This window comes from Onychomys torridus, unplaced genomic scaffold (genome assembly GCF_903995425.1).
Source record: "Onychomys torridus unplaced genomic scaffold, mOncTor1.1, whole genome shotgun sequence".
Classification (NCBI taxonomy): Eukaryota; Metazoa; Chordata; class Mammalia; order Rodentia; family Cricetidae; genus Onychomys; species Onychomys torridus.
This window is the reverse complement of record NW_023413635.1, coordinates 14663-31474: the sequence shown is the minus strand read 5'-3', so window position 1 is coordinate 31474 and position 16812 is coordinate 14663. Positions and strand designations below refer to the sequence as shown.

Sequence of the window (16812 nt, the reverse complement as noted above, 5' to 3'; positions counted from 1 at the left end):
TGAACCAAGGTTGATTTTACTTAATTAATGCATACACACTACAATGTGATTGATATCCTTCAGAAATACAGACAATATTTAGATGTTTAATAGTGGTGTGTCTGTTCCAGCCTTCCTTCCCCTTCTCTTTATTCTAAAGAACAAAAATATAGTATGTCAACAGCGTCTGCTTTATTTCCCTCTCCATGAAGTTACTCAAGCATGCCTCATTTTCTCACAGACAGCTGAAATGTCACCAAGCCAAGCTGACATCATGTTTTATCCCATTGTCTTCTCTCACCTGTGGGAATTTGTAAAGATCCAGCAGTGTTCCAATGTATTCTGATATTGCCCACGATGGTCCTGTAAGTACAGCACCTGACATGCCCTCTCTTGCACATCTGTAGTTGGGGATGCCATAGCCAGTGCCTGAAAGCGAGGCAAAAAGAGTTGCCAGAGTGCCCATTTGACCATTTGGGACATTATGGACTTCAAATCCCAGGGATGTGTTAAGTAAAAGATAGGGATTGCTGTTGATCTCCTCAATGGCAAACAGCATGGCCAAAATACATTGGTAGTTCCTCAACTTGAACCTGCACAGAAGGTACAACAATATTTAGGAGGAAGACTCACAGCACACAACATGTGATATATGTGAAAGCAAATTGAAAATAGTTTTTCTCATACAAAATAATCTGATTAGTTTCCTCTCCACCACCTCCTCTAGATTCCACTCACTTCCCCTCCTGCTCAAATCTATACCCTTTCTTTTTCTCTTATTAGAAAACAAACTGGTATTGAAAAATTATGATAAATTAAAATAAAGCAAATAAGCCAAAGTTGGATAAAATAAGTAAACACACAGAAGGAAAAATTCTAAGAAACAGACAAACACAAGAGAGGAAAAAACACACATTTTCATACACAGAAAGTCATGAATAAAAGTAATTAGAAACAATCATTTTGCACAAAAAAATCTTTAAAAATTTAGAATTCACAAATGTCATTGAGTGTATTTTTTGGTTTCCCTCTACTACTGAGCATGGGGCCTGCACTTAGTAATTGTTTATATACTCAACAAAACTTCCTTGAAGAAAACTAGTTATTGTATTTGCAACTGGGTTAGTTATGGAGGCTTGAGACAATTTGGAGTTGGCTTCTGTCTTAAAGATGAGGGCTCATGTGCACTTTTCCTCTCAGTGCTGGCAACCCATCTGTCTTAGTGGTACAGGTCCTGTGCATCCTTCCCAGTCTCTTGATTTCATATGTGGATCAGTCCTGCTATGTTTAGAAAGTCTTGTTTCCTCAGTGTCTTTGACTTTCTCTGACTCATAATCTTTCCACCTCCTCTTCTATTGGGTTCCCTGAGCCCTGAGGGATGGGACATTAAGAAGACATCCCATTTAGAAGTGAGTGTTACAATGATCTATTAATATGGCAGAATATACATAGGAGGCATTTTATTGCTATATTTCTTTAGCAAAACAATATTATTTGGTTTTCCCCTGGGTCCATGGTCTGTCTAGTCTCAGGTTCTTGACAAACCAGAATAATTTGGGCTGATATTCTACAAGATATGGGATAGCACTGATGCTCCCTGAGACTTCTATACCCAGCAAAGTATCAGTCAGAATGATAGAGAAAGGTAAACTTTTCATGATAAAAAGTGGTGAAGAATATTATGACGACTAAACCCATTTTGCAAAAGGCAAATGAAGGAAGAGTTAGGTCTGAAGCAAAGGATAAACTTATTCAAGTCGGCAGAGGGAACAAAAAAAATTCCAGAACTTGTGACTGAAAAATAAGTCTGAATAATAAACCTTTAATGAAATCTCTAAAAACACAAACAAAATTCCAGGAATTAATATATACCATTCAATAATAACTTTCAATATTTGTCGTCTCATAATTTTACTTATGAGAAAAGGGAAAGAGGTTGAATCAGAAAACAATACCCAGATTTTTGCTGTGTCCAAGAAACACAATTTACAACTAAAAATACTCCCCAAATTAGCATTAAAGGATGGAAAAAACTTCCATGCAAATGTGACTGAAAACTAAGCAGGGAGGAGAGAGTAGGGATATAAGGATCATACCTCAATATAATAAAGTCAAATGATAGCAAGCCTATAGTCAATATCAAGTTAAATAGAGAGTAATTTAAGGCAGTTCCACTAAGTTTGGAAACAAGAAAGGCTGTGTACTCTCTCCATCTCTATTCAATATGGAACTTGAAGTTCTAGCTGCAGCAATAAGACAACTGAATGAGATCAAGTAGATATAAATTGGTAAGCTAGAATTCAATGTATCACTGCTTATAAATGATATTACAATACACATAAGTGACCCCAAAAATTCTAACAGAGAACTCCTGCACCTGATAAACCCCTACAGGAATGTGGCTGAATATAAGACTAACTCAAAAAATTTAGTAGCCCTCCCATATACAAGGACAAAAGGACTGAGAAAAAGTCAGGAAAATAACACCCTTCAAAATATTCACAGATAATATACAATATCTTGGGGTAACTCTAACCAAGCAACCAAGCATTTGAAAGACTTGTATGATAAAAACTTCAAGTCTGAAGAAAAAAATTTAAGAAGATATCAGAAGATGAAAAGATCTCTCTACTCATGAATGGGTAAGATCAACATAGTAAAAATGACCATCTTACCAAAAGCAATCTGCAGATAAAATACATTCTCCATCAAAATTCCAAAGACAATTCTTTACAGACCTTGAAAGAAAAATATTCAATTTTATATGGAAAACCAAAAAAAAAAAAAAAAAAAAAACCAAAAACCCAGGATAGTTAAAGGAATCTTGTACAATAAAAGAACTTGCAGAGGTATCACTATCCCTGATTTCAAACTGTACTATGAGCTCTAGTAATAAAAACTGCATGATATTGGCATAAAAATAGATTAGGATGATCAATGAAGTCTAATTGAAGACCCATACATAAATCCACACACTTTTGCACACCTGATTTTTGATGAAGAATCCAGAGAGACACAATGCAAAAAGAAAGCATCTTCCACTTTGGTGCTGGTTTAACTATATGTCTGCATGTAGAAGAATCCAAATTGATCAACATTTATTGCCTTGAATAAGATCCAAGTTCATGTGTATCAAAGACTTCAAAGTAAAACCAGACACATTGAACCTAACAGAACAAAAAGTGGGAATAGCCTTAAATGCATTGGCGTAGGAGATGACTACCTCAAAGAAACATCAATAGTTAGTCCTGGCACTAAGACCAACAATTAATAAATGAGACCTTATGGAACCAAAAAGCTTTTGTAATGCAATTAGTACCATCAATAGGACAAGGTTTCATCCTACAGAATAGGGAAAAGTATCCATCAACTCTACTCCAGATAGAGGGTTAATATCCAAAATATATAATGATCTGAGGTCTTTGATCCACTTGGACTTAAGTTTTGTGCATGGTGACAGATATGGATCTATTTGCAGCCTTCTACACATTGACATCCAGGTATACCAGCACCATTTGTTGAAGATGCTTTCTTTTTTCCATTGTACAGTTTTGGCTTCTTTGTCAAAAATTGTATGTTCATAGGTGTGTGGATTAATGTCAGGGTCTTCAATTTGAATCCACTGGTCCACATGTCAGTTTTTACGCCAGTACCAAGCTGTTTTTAATACTGTAACTTTATAGTAGAGTTTGAGGTCAGGGATCATGTTGCCTCCAGAGATTGTTTTATTGTATAAGATTCTTTTGGCCATCCTGGGTTTTTTGTTTTTCCATATGCAGTTGAGTATTATTCTTTCCATGTCTATGAAGAATTGGTTTGGTATTTTGATAGGGATTTCATTGAATCTGTAGATCTGTCACCATGCACAAAATTTAAGTCCAAGTGGATCAAAGACCTCGTCATAAATCCAGTTACACTGAACCTGATAGAAGAGAAAGTAGGAAGTTGTCTTGAATGCATTGGCACCTGAGATCACTTTCTAAATATAACACCAGTAGCACAGACATTGAGAGAAACAATCAATCAATGGGACCTGTTGAAACTGAGAAGCTTTTGTAGAGCAAAGGACATGGTAAGCAAAACAAAGCGACAGCCTACAGAATGGGAAAAGGTCTTCACCAAACCCACATCTGACAGAGGGCTGATATCCAGAATATATAAAGAACTCAAGAAATCAGACCTCAAAATGCCCAACCGTCCAATTGAGAAATGGACTATAGCGGGAACCTACATGGGACTGAACTAGACATGTTGAATGTGGGTGACAGTTGTGTGGCTTGATTTGTTTGTTGGTCCCTGAGAGCAGGACCAGGACTTATCCCAGGTGCATGAACTGGCTTTTTGGAGCCCATTCCCTGTGGTGGGATACCTGGCTCAGCCTGGATACAATGGGAAGGGGATAGGCTCACCTTCAACTTGGTATGCCAGACTTTGTTGCCTTCCATGGGAGGCCTTACCACTCTGAGGAGTGGAAGGGGGTAGAGTGGGAGGGAGGTGAGGGGGCAGAGGAAGGGTAGAGAGAGGGAACTGTAGTTGGTATAAAAATGGAAAAAATTTTAATAAATAAATATATTTAAAATTAAAAAAAAGAGATGGGCTACAGAACTAAACAGAGAATTCTCAACAAAGGAAACTCAAATGGCTGAAGGACATTTAAGGAATTGCTCAACATCCCTAATTATCTGGGAAATGCAAATCAAAATGACTCTGAGATACCACCTTACACCTGTCGGAATGGCTAAGATTAAAAGCACTGAAGAAAGCTTATGCTGGAGAAGATGTGGAGTAAGGGGAACTCTCCTCCACTGCTGGTGGGAATGCAACTTGTACAGACATTTTGGAAATTAATATGGTGCTTCCTTAGGAAATTGGGAATCCATCTCTCCCAAGACCCAGCCATACCACTCTTGGGCATATACCCAAGGAATATTCAGTTTTAATTCTACATTTTATACACCCTGTGAACTTGTAAACCTTTAGATACAGGATTTGTTTACAGAAAGTACTCTTTGTCCACTATGCACACAGCAGCCTTCAAAAACCCACCCACATGAAACAGTACTTTCAAAATATCTTCAAATGATCAGCATTCTCTCCCAGAAACCTTCTGTTTTCTAACAACCAATGGAATACGAGACTCAAAATTTTGATCAGAAAATATTAATACAAAATATATTAGTTCATAAGCTTTTTTTGAGTATGTACAGAGTCCATATAATTTAAATAAGGACCTCTTTATATTATATGAACTATGTATACAATGATGCAAAACTAAATGGATCAATGGTTCTCCATCTCATTGTGAACACACAGCTTAGAGCTTGGCATTTTGTTCCCCTGGGAACCAAGACCCAAACACACTGTGGGCAACTTAAAAGGGGTATATATCTTCCCCAAATATTATTACATATAAATTTTTCACTAAAAGGTATTTACAAAATGTTGTTTTACTAGTTCTACTATTAAAGTAAGAGATTCTAAAAAGATATTTCTGAAAGAGCACTCAATATATGTATTTGCATGTTCCAGAATTTCTCTGTAGACCATGCTTGCCTTGAAGACGTAGGTTCACCTGCTTTTGCCCCACAAGTGCTCAGATTAATGACATGCACCACCACGATACCCAGTAAGATGTTTGGTTTTGATAGCACAGGGCTTGTTATAAAATGGACAATTAATATGATTAAAATAGAAAAGAAAGGCATGTTAATTTCCATAGTTTAATCACTTCACATTTTTATAGATGGTAAATTATTATCCTCTACCCTGTAGATACTGATGTCATGATGAAACATGAACATGTATAAATATTACTGATAACTATGACAGTGCAAAACTTAATGCAAATCAGTTTAGAGCAAAGCAGGAAATCTGTGCAATTTCTGAAAAAATAGTTTTGATAATTGATAAATATAACTTGAACAAATAAAAGTTTGTGTTATTTTACGCCTTCAGTATCACAGAATATAAATATTAAAATAAACATTATAATGTAAAAATGTTTTCAAATAACAAGTGAGCAGATACTTATATCTTTTAATTTAGAAAAACTGTAAATTGAAAAATATCCATAGTAAAATAGAAAAAATTAAAATCTAATGTTTTATATTCTTCTATTATAAATTGTTTATATTTATTCATATACAAATGCACACATAATAGACAATGCAACTTGAACATGCTAAGTCAGCCATATTTTTAAGTTAGTTTTAAGGAAAAGCTCTCTAACACAGTGAGAAACTGTCATTATTACTTTGCAGGGAAATTAATCACCATGCATAAAGATTCTATTAGTGTACATCAACATGTGCTTATGTAGATTAATCTGCTCTTATCAGATGGTAGACATATATTGTACTTATTAGACATTATTCAGTACCTATCAAATATGAATGCCAAACCTTGAAAAGGAATAAATGAATAAAAGACTTACTCGATCATAATATCTCTGTTAAATTTCATCATTACCCAATCAATTGTTTTGTTGAGTGGGTAGACAGCAAAAGCTGGGAAAAATCCAACAAGCACCACATTTCCTTCACCAGTTAAATTGTAGTTCATTCTGACTAAGCACTCACTGCTTCTGTAGGAGCACACAAGAATAGGAATCTGCAGAAAGGAAAGGATAGAAATCCAAGGGCACAGCATATTAACAAAGTATCTGCCCACCCATGAGCATGATAAGGTGGACTCTACAGGTTCCAACCCGTATATACATAGCTCATGTGTGTAAGTGTTTGTTTCTAATTTTATTGGTGACTGGAGCGATCCTGTGAACCACCTCAAGTTCTTTCTGTCAGGAATCTTCACTATCCTGTAGAATTATCCAATAATTACTTCCCTCAGGCATTGATTCTGAGGCCTTGCTTTCAGAATAACAAACAATATGCATAAAAATATTTTTTAGGCTCTTCTCCAGCCACAAGCAGTATGATTTCATCCAAGACCATAGAGAACCAGTCCCAAGACATGAAATCTCCTTAGAGGATTCTGCCACAAGTGTGAACCAAGAAACTACTCATGGGAAAGCCATTTATGGTGATACAAACTTGTTACACCAGTTGATGCCATGGTAAATAAAAGGGGAAAGGTTCAAAAAATCCCCATGGCAGGAGTGACCAGGACACAATAACAGACACCATGTTCTGTAGAACTGGAGTCTCTCAATCCTAGTTTTGTTTCCCATGGTCTCCATGAGTCACAGAATACTTTTCCACAGATGTACATCTGAACACCAGTATTATGTCCATGCCCCTTTCTATACAGTTTGTGTCTCTTTCTTATGAAACTAATGGTTCTGCAAAATTGATTTCCAAATTATTAACTTCATGTTAATGTAGAAATCAAGTTTCCCCATTGAATCTAAACTTTGACTTTCTGTTATATTCATTTATCCACCATGAACCACTGAATTGACATACTGTCATGATACTCTGTAATCCTAGAACATTTGGATTTATTTAAGTCTAATTATTAGACATAAGTCCTAGTTTTTTTCCATGAGTCACAGAATGTTCCTTTTTCTACAGATGTATGTGTGAATGCCACTATTATGTTCATGCCCCTCTGTAAACAATTTGTGTCTCTTTCTGATGAAACTAATGGTGCTACTGAATTGATTTCCAAATGATCAACTTCATGTTAATGCAGAAATCCAATTTTCTTTTTGAATCTCAGCTTTGACCTTCTTTAATATTCTTTTATCCACCATGAACCAATGAATTGTCATAATATGGGCAGTCCCATAACATGGGTCCACCTACTAATTATCTGTATCTGAGAACATAGTATCATAAAGAAATATAATACCTTAGAAATACATCTAGGCTTTTATCCCCCCCCAAACAGTGAGGCAAGCTGTTAGGAGAAGGGCTCTGTTTCCAAAAGCACAGGGATCAGTTAAGGCAGTGACTCCACGATGTATGTGTGGTACTGTAGCCATGGTGCGTGTTAATGTAATGGTGACCACAATGAAAACTCTGCACGACATAGAATGTGAATCATTGTGGAAACAATGACTTTTCCTTGGTAGCGATGAATCAATGTTACTGGACTAGGACACAGCTAAGTGAGGTTCACTACCCTTTTTGCCCTCCTCTACCTTAACCTACCTATACCTCCTATCTGCAGGAGCCTTCCTCCCAACCTAACTCATTCCCTGAAGATGTCATGACTTGAACAGAATTGTACACCCCTAACATTTGTTGTCCATTGTTTTGCTAATCTTTGCCATTGTGACTGAAGTAAGATGAATTATCAAAATTCTTTTGATTTGCATTTCCTTAATAGCTAAGACAGATACTCATTTTGTTGGTTTCCTGGTAATGTTTTCTTCTTTTTATAACTCTCTGTACAGGTCCCAGTCCCATATTTTTGAATTGGTCATTCTTTCTTTTTTTTTTTGAGTCATTATTTTTTGGGTTCTTTTTATATTCTAGATTTTAAATTCTCTGTCAGATCTATATCTATACCTATATCTATATCTATATCATCTATCCACCATCTATCTCTATCTGTCTATCTATCTATCTATCTATCTATCTATCTATCTATCTATCTATCTATGTCTCTGTCTCTGTATCTATATCTATCCACCATCCCTATTTATCTATCTGTCTGTCTATCTATCTATCTATCTATCTATCTATCAATCATCTATCTATCTATCATCTCTCTGTCTATCTCTGTCTCTGTCTCTATATCTGTATCTCTCTCTCTCTGTATATATATATATATATATATATATATATATATATATATATATATACAGTGTATATATATATATACACTGTAGGCCTCCTTTTCATCTGGTGGGTTGTTCCTTTAGCCATGCAGGAACTTTAATTTTATGAAATCACACTTGAAGGCTGGTGGCTATTATTCGTGTGTTGATGGAGGCCTATTCAGAAAGTCCTTTCCTTTATGGATATCATGTGGGGTACTGTCCGTGCATCCTTCTAGATGTTTCAGGTTTAGGTCTCTAATCAACTTGGAATTTGTTATTATGTAAGGTGACAGACACTGGTCTAACTTCATTCTCCTCTATGTGGACATCCAGTTTTCTCAGCACTATTAGGTGAATATTTTTTTTTTTTCTGCAGCGTATGTTTGTGACATCTTTGTCCAATATATCTGTTTTACTGCAGGGAATAATGTTTTTATTATATGGCTCTGTAATTTATCATAAGATCTGGAAAATGATACCTCAGTGTTGTTTTTTGTTCTGAATTATTTGGACTGTATGGGGTCTTTTGTTTGTGGTCCATATGAATTTTAGGATAATATTTTTCTGTTTCTGTGAGGAGGGAGATGGGGATTTTGATTGGGATTGCAGTGACAAAATCGCTTTTGGTAAAACGGTGATTTTTACAATGTTAATTTTACTAATCCGCGAGCATGGGATGTCTGTTTTATTGTGTTTTTAATGTCTTTGTTTGTTTTTTCATGACAGGGTTTCTCTGAGTAGCTTTGCACCTTTCCTGGTACTCTCTTTGTAGACAAGGCTGGCCTTGAACTCACAGAGATACGCCTGCCTCTGTCTCCTGAGTGCTGGGATTAAAGGTGTGCACCACCACCAACGGCCCCTCCTTCTATTTCTTAAGAGGTTTAAATTTTTCCTTGCAGAGTTCCTTGGCTTCTTTGGTTAGATTTATTACCAGATAACTTTTGAGACTCTTGTGAATGGGAGTGTATTTATGAATTTTGTTTCTGTGCATTTGTTATTGATGTGTAGAAAAGATATTTATTCGAGGGAGTCAATTCTCTATCTGCCCAAAACACTGAATCAGTTCATCTTTTCTAGATTTTTTTCAGGTAGAACTTTTGGCATCTCTAATGCATAGCATCATCTCATTCACAAATACGGATACTTTGACTTCTTTTTTCTTTGTGGCCTCTTTGGCTTTCTTCTCTTGACTTATTACTCCAGGTAGTACTCCAGCCACAGTTTTGTAAAGGAGATGGGGAGAGTGGGCATCTCTGTCCTGTTCCTGACTTCAGTGGACATGATTCATTCTTTTTGCCATGTGAGATAAGATTGTCTGGGAGGTTTTTTCCATGATACAATGATGAAACTTTTCTTTGGCTCTTTTGTAGAACAATAAACAAAATGCAGCTGGTATTCTTCCCCTAGTGAGCACTATACAGATTCTGTGTAGATCACTGAGCACAGGTGGTGAGAGGGTTCCTATTCTGAAATCCACTCAGTATTAGTTGTCACCTCGCATGCAGTTTCTGGTACCTTGAGGAAGATTATTGTTTCTTACCACAGGTTTCAATAATAATCTAATCCCTGATACCTTGTTATTTTTTTTAGAAATTGGTTGTGTTTTGAAGTCATCAAATTAGAACAGATAAACTTGGATGGGCTTCATATTATTTGGATTCTTCAATAAATTACATCCTATATCAAGGCTTAGATAAAGAATAAAGTGTAATAACAATGCAAGTGTGTCTAAGGTTGTCTGTAGTAGATTCCAAGAGACAATTCTTTCTCCGTCCACTTCAGAGTATAAAAGACACAGTGAAACCTTTTTATCCTCAATGTTCCAGGATCATGGGGTCTATACATCTTTTGTAAGAAGACACAGATTTTTTTTCTATCTTAAATAAGATTTATTTAACTTGAAGATTTTAGCAAAGTAGATATTTTAATTACGTACATTTAAACACTGCTATATATTCAGTATTGATTATAACACTTGACCCAGAAATTCCTTAGCACATTTTTTTAACCTTTAAAAGTATATTAGTTTGTTCTCAAGTAATTAGCAGATTTTGTATTAAACTTACAGGACTCCTGTTACTTTCTTTGTAGTATATTTACAAAACACAGCAATAATAAGAAGACACAAATTTTTAATTCTGTGTTACAATCATACTGGAAAAAGAACATCAGTAAATAAATGGGTGAGTTCATGAAAGACTGATTTTAAGAATGACATGCCTTTGTACAATTCCTTCAATACAATTTTGGGTGTTTGTTTTTGTTGTTGCATTCCTGTTTGGAGTCTGAAATATGCTGTTTAAGTTTAGCTCTCAGAGCTCCATAATATGTTCTTTGTTCAGTCATATGTATCTTAAATCCAAGTTCATCGATCAGTGTAAGAAGACAAATGTGACTAGACGTCACATGGTTGTTACATCCATGAATGAATAGTAACTGTGGTTATCTGATAAGGCTTCAAAGAGATCAAGAAAGTAAGCACTTTTAGCATGGAAAGGGTGATTATTTCATGGTGCTCACACATAGTTGAGGGTTGTGTATTTTTTTGAATTTGATTTTATTCTAGTCTGGTATTCTATTGGCTTCATATATCTTCATAGGCATTTCCTTCTTTAAGTGGGGAAAGTTTTCTTCAATGATCTTGTTAAATATATTTTCTGTGCCTTTGAATTGGTATTCTTCTCCTTCCTCTATCCCTATTATTTGTAGGTTTGGTGTTTTCATGGTGTCCCAAATTTCTTGGACATTTTGTATCATGAGGTTTTTGGCTTTAGTGTTTTCCTTGACTGATGAATCTATTTCTTCTACTGTATCTTCAACACCAGAGATCCTCTCTTCCATCTCTTGCATTCTGTTGGTTATACTTGCCTCTGAAATTCCTGTTTGTTTACTCAGATTTTCTAATTCCAGCATTCCTTCTGCTAGTGTCTTCTTCATTTTTTTATTTCCCTCTTCAGTCTTGGACTGTTTCCTTCATCTGTTTCATTGCTTTTTCATGATTTTCTTTCAGGTATTTATTGTCTTCTTCTGCATTATTTGTCCTTTCCTGTAGTTTTTTTTAATAGCATTCTTCCCATTTTTTTTTGTTTGTGTGTTCCTGCACTTTATTTTTTATTTCTTCTATATAAGGCTCTAGCCTCTTCTTGATGTTATTTATAAGGTTGTTTTCTTCGGCTTCCTCCATACTGTGATGTTCTGGTTTAGCTGTTGGAGAAGAGTAGGTTCTGGTGGTGCTGTATTGCTCTTTATTTTGTTGTATGTACTTCTGCCTTGACCTCTGCCCATCTCCTTGTGGATTTGTTCTTGGTCTTATCAGTGCACTTGGTCCAGAGAGAGCTGACAGATTTAGGGAGCTTCTTTCTGGTCTTGATGGAAGCTCTGGGTTGGATAGTAGATCTGGTCCAGATGGGAGTGCTGGCAGGATGGGAGCTCTGGGCTGGTCTCTGAGTCTCAGGAAGTGGCTGGGGTTTCAGGCAGATGGGTATGTGGGCAGGGTGAAGAGAATGCAGGGTCTGCCTGCAGTCTTGGAAAAATGGAACCTTCCCATGGGGCCTGCTGGATGGTCACAAACTGGGGCCAAGTTGGGCAGGTCTTCCCTGCAATGGCTGGTGCACAGGGGTGGGAACTAGGGGTGGGCCTCTCTGATATGACCCCAGGAACTCAACTCTGGACCAGATGGGAGTTCCTGGGCAGGATGGAAGCTTGAGGCTGGTTTCCAAGTTTCAGAAAGTGGCTGGGGTCTCAGGGAGATGGCTGTGGGGCAGGGTGAGGAGATTGTTGGGTCCTATGGGGTTTTGGAGAAGGGGAACCTCCCCAGTGGGGTGGGGGTCCTACCCGATCACCAGAACCTGGGGCCAATTTGGTCAGGTCTTCCCCTGAATGGCTGGTGCCCAGGGCTGCGACATAAGGGCTGGCCTCTCTGGGTGTGATGCCAGGCACTCACCTCTTCAGGGTTTTTGATCTTAGGAATTTTGATACATATAAGATGGTATCTCAGAATCATTTTGATTTGCATTTCCCTGGTGATTAAGGATGTTGAACAATTCTTTAAATGTCTTTCAGCCATTTGATCTTCTTCTGTTGAGAATTCTGTTAAGCTCTTTAGCCTATTTTTTAATTGGATTGTTCAGTATTTTGAAGTCTAGCTCTCTGAGTTCTTTATATATTTTGGAGATCAGCCCTCTGTCAGATGTGGGGTTGCTTAAGATCTTTTCCCATTCTGTGGGCTGTTATTTTGTCTTATTGACCATGTTCTTTGCTCTACAAAAGCTTCTCCATTTCAGGAGGTCCCATTTATTAATTGTTGCAATCAGTGTCTGTGCTACTGTGTTGTATTTAGGAAGTGGTCTTCTTTGCCAATTCATTCAAGACTACTTCCTCCTTTCTTAAATTATTTAAAAAGAAATAACGGAAGTCTGCTTATGTTGGGGAGGATGTGGAGAAAGGGGGAACACTTCTCCACTAATGGTGGGAATTCAAGCTTGTACAGCCACTCTGGAAATCAATAGGATGGTTTCTCAGAAAATTGAGAGTAAGTCTTCCTCAAGATCCAGCTATATCACTCTTGGACATTTCCCCAAGGAATGCTCATTCTTATCACAAGAACAAATGCTCAACTATGTTTATATCAGTACTATTTGTAATAACAAGAACCTGGAAACAGCCTAGATGCCCTTCAAATGAAGAATGGATTAAAAAAATGTGGCACATATACCCAATGGAGTACTATTCTGCAGTAAAAAACAATGTACCAAGAAATTTGCAGCCAAATGGATGGAATTAGAAAATGTCATCATGAGTGATGTAACCCAGACTCAGAAGGACAAACATAGTATGTACTCACTCATAGTGGATACCAGATATGAGGGACAGGATGGCCAGACTGCAACCCACAGCTCCAGAAAGGCTAGCTGACAGGGAAAGACCCTAGGAGGGACACATGGATGACCCAGCAAAGGAGAAGTGGATGAGATATAAATGAGCAAAATGGGAGTGGGTGCCTGGACTGGTCTACTCTGGTGACCAATCTAGCAAATATCCTAACTATCATCATAGAGCTTTTTTCCAGTGAGTGATGGAGGCAAATGCCGAGATCCATGGCCAGGCACCAGGATGAGCTCTGGGAATCCAAAAGATGAGTGAGAGAAGGGATTCTGCATGCAAGGGACTTTGAGACCATGAGGGGAAGTAGTGCAGTGATGACTGGTTGCACTATTGGAGAACCAGGAGCTAGTGGCTATGAAGCCCCAGATGTACTGAGATAGGCCCTCTGAATATGGAAGAAGGTTGTTTGGCTTCAACTGTTTGGGGAACACCCAGGCAGAGATATTGGTATCTGTCCCTGGTGCATGGGCAGGCTTTTGGGAATCTGGTGCCTGTGGTGTAGTGCTTTGCCCAGCATTGGTACAGTGGGAAGGGGCTTGGACCTGCCTAGGCTGTGTGGCAAGCTCTGCTGACTCCCCACGGGAGACCTTGATTTGGGGCATGTGGGGATTTGGTGTGGCTTGGGAGGGAGGGCTGGGATATGGGAAGAGTGAGGAGGTGAGATCTGTGGGTGGTATGTAGAATGAGTAGAAAATTTCTTAATAAAGAAAAAAAGACAAAAAATAAGAATCAGTACTCATCAACTAATACCAGCTGTGTTTGCCAGAACAAAGCTGGTAGATGAGCAATGTTTTTAACTAAGAATGGAGTTCGAAGTGGCTCCTTAACCCCCATGGCTAACTGAGAAGCAACTGAACGCTAGATCAATCATGTTGTAGTAAATACCTCAGAGCCATGAGTATATGGGCAACACATAGGGCACAGGGGCTTACATAAAGTACAGAGGATAAAATGCTGGAGGAGAGGTATGGGCTGGATCTGGGAGGCATTGGTGATGAGTATGATGGAAATATGAGGGATTATATACTCAAAGACTTAATCAAAATATTATATAAAATTGAACCTCAATATAATATATAAACATGTGCAAAATAGCAAAACCCACAGAACACCACAACATGCAAAATAACATTATTAAAAAGAGAATTCCATATGGAGAAAAATTTACAGACAAATGCATGCTTGCATGCACGTTTGCGCACATGCACACACACATATGTCACATATATACACACAAATTAAAAAATAATAAAAATTTAAACGTTAAGAGTGTAATTTCTTAGTCTTTCATAAACACCTACCAGAAAAATTATCATGCTAACTGATCAAATGTTAACAACAAAAACAACTTGGTGTGATTGAGAAAAGAACCAGACTTCCCATTATGTAAACTTTTACAAAAAACAAGAATGAAAACAAAAAACAAAAACAAAAACAAAAAAAAAACAACGCCCCCCCCAACCAAAAAAAAAAAAAAAACCAACAAAACTCCTGGTTAATCAAGCAAGGAAAAGAAAGTTCAATTGTGAAGGGAAAAAAATAAAATTATTGTTATTTCCCTGGATGAAACTATAATTGTTAGAAAGTCCAAAATTTTAACTAAACTAAATAGTGAATGATGAGCTGAGCACGTCTGTATGAGTTTCAGCATACCTAGGGGATATTGCAAATTCATTGTCACACCACCAACAAAGTGAATATATATATAAAAAGATTTTTGTTACATTATTAGTAACAAGTGATTACCAAGTCATTTGGGACTCAATCTCCCCCAGTATCAGGAGACCTCATGAGGATCCCCTTCATATAATTTAGAAAGTCTTCAAAGCAATAGGTTTCTATACCATCCATTAACTGTTCCTCAATTATAGCTGTCTGTTGCCAGATTCCTTTCCTAAACCCATTTCTCTTCACACAGCCCACCTGAAACCCCATTCCTGTTCCCTAACCCCAGTCCACCCATATAATCTATTCTATTTCTCCCACCAAAAGATTCATGTGGTTTCCCAGAGCCTTCTTCTATACCTAACCTCTCTGTGTCTATGGATTATAAGTTGGTTATCACTTATCTAATGGCTAATACCCACATATAAGTGAATACATACAATATTTATCGGACTGGGCCTAGGTTACCTGCTTCTAGATATTTCTTTTATCTAGTACTATCCATTTGCCTGTAAATTTCATGATGTCCTTCTTTTGTTATTTGTTTTTTGAGAAAGAGTGTCTTTCTGTATATCTTTGGTTGTCCTGGAACTTGCTCTGTAGACCTAGCAGGCAATGAACTCACAGAGATCCCTAAGCCTCTGACTCCTGAGTGCTGGGATTAAACTCATGCACCACCATTGCCCAGCTGACTAATGGGTTCTAAGCTACGGAACACGGTGCTGCTTTAGAGTCCCTACTGGGTTCTAAAATAAACATGAGCGAGTAGATAAAAAAGGATAAATTTGAAGAAATAGGTCAACAGAAGGTACTGACTTCAGAGAAGGAGTTCATGTTTCATAACTCAAATACTCAACTTGGTTTCTCATGGAGAATGATTTATGGGCATTTCTGGACAAAGTATAAGCCAAGGAATTTCTGGATTTGACCTGATTATTGTAGCTTCACACATGGAGAATAGGGATACTGGTTGGTTATATGGTCTCTGTGAATGGTGTAGCATGGGTCATACTGCTCATACTCTATGAATGGTGGATGTTGTACACACAGTATGTCCACATGAACTCTGAATGACATGGGTCATTGCAAAACTTTACCTTTACATCTAACGGTGGATGTTCATACATTCATCTTAGATAGTTTTAAAAGTTTTCACACAAATAACTCATTGACACTGTCCTGGGACCAATCGGCCCAAAATTACTTTCTCCCATGGGCCTCAATACCCAGGGATATGAGTTGATGTCATAGGACCTGAGGCTGAGATGTCCTCAGATTGTTTTCCAAACCATGTTTTTACCTCTGCTGTGGAACTCAACTGCAGAGCCCTAGGTCAGAGAATGTATGGCATTTCTCCAGGGTAGTGGAGCCACCTGGAGAGGAAGGCATCTCATCCACATAAGTATTTTCTTCAGTGGCCATCAGACATAAAAGCAGATGTGTATACATGGTTATCCATTTGATAAACCAATATGCATCCATAGACCACACTACTGGCTTAGAGATTTGGAGACTTGACCTGATGGTCACTCTGTATTTCTTCTTCTGGATGCTGTGCA

At 37.5% G+C, this 16812-nt stretch overlaps 1 pseudogene; it reads right to left on the bottom strand.

Moving 5' to 3' along the window:
* LOC118576367 overlaps positions 1-6627 on the bottom strand; it is a 54657-nt pseudogene extending 48030 nt beyond the window's left edge.
* Between the last annotated feature and the right edge of the window lie 10185 nt (positions 6628-16812).